A 1,318-nucleotide genomic window follows, 5' to 3' on the forward strand; every position below is an offset into this window, starting at 1 on the left:
ACTGGTGATGCTTCATTTTTTTTCCCCCTACCCTTGGCCTGTTGCCTGTTGCCTGGCTGGAATAGAAGCATTTCAGGACTCTTCTGTGTGTGTGTGTGTGTGTGTGTGTATGCATGTGTCTCTCTAGTATGGTACATCTCCATTTCCACTGTCTTGTAGGCAGCACTATGGAAATACAAATAAGAAATGTTCTCCTTTTACTTTTCTTTTTGTTTTGTTTTGTCTTGCTGTCTTCTCTGTCTCCACCCTGTTACCAGATTTGCCCGACACTTTGGGGTGTGCTCATTTATTAGGGCTAGGGTCTTGGTAATTTTATTAATGTGCTGCTTGTGTTACTTGTGTTTCTATACGGAGCTGTATCTCTCCCTTCTGCAAGCCCTCACCCCCCAATGGAGCTATCTTGCAGGATTCAGTTCAGTGGGGCTGGGTTCCTCCGGTCTCCAAATCAGTCATACACACAAACACACAGATTAACGTGACATGCCTGACCTGGCCGGGTTGATCAGCGTGGACAGGCTGACATCCTCATATGCCGAGAATCAGTTCATCAGAGCAACAATAACTACAGTCAGACACAAGCACACAGTTAAACAGAAGTCCTCTGAATCTGGCTGGGTGTCCAGATGACACCCTCATGGGCCAGCATTCAGTTCATTAGGGCACGTCTGAGCCAAACTGGGTCAATCAGCCTGTACAAGCTGATCCCTGTGTGTTTTGAACTCAGCACGTCCCAATCTTTTAGTCTCTTGATGAGCAGACCCCACAGTATTTCTGGGCTTCACAGGGATCTTTAGCTTAGGTAAGGGGGGCATTGCTACAGAGCAAGTGGGGAAAGAGAAGTAAAGAAGGCAAAATATACCCAGTTACTACCAGTTTAAGTATAAAAGTTATTTATTGCTAAGTAGATGAAATATATATTGACACTAGTAGTGACAGACATGCAAAGGGAAAACAAACACAAGCAGTCACAGTGTACCCTGGTTTCACTAAGTATTTGGGGAAACTTAGCTCAAGCTTAACTAATACAGTTCAAGTTCAGAAATCTATGTTTAGAGGGAGAGAAGAGAAAAGAGAGAGAGAGCTGGGATCTCACCAGTCCAAGGCATTCGGGTTGCAGAGCTGACAGGTTAAAGTTTTCAGCACGATCCTTGAAGGGAGATGATCTTCCTCCTGCAGCCTCTCCAGAAGAAAGTGAATGGTGTCAGCACCCCTACTGCTGCTGCTTCTACAGATTTTTATACTCTCAGTTTAGTTTCTTTCAAGCATTGTCAATATTGTAAATCAAATGATGAACATGGGCCGGCAGTGTGAAGAGGCA

The sequence above is a fragment of the Crocodylus porosus genome, unplaced genomic scaffold (assembly GCF_001723895.1).
Source record: "Crocodylus porosus isolate Cpor-Errol unplaced genomic scaffold, CroPor_comp1, whole genome shotgun sequence".
Lineage (NCBI taxonomy): Eukaryota > Metazoa > Chordata > Crocodylia > Crocodylidae > Crocodylus > Crocodylus porosus.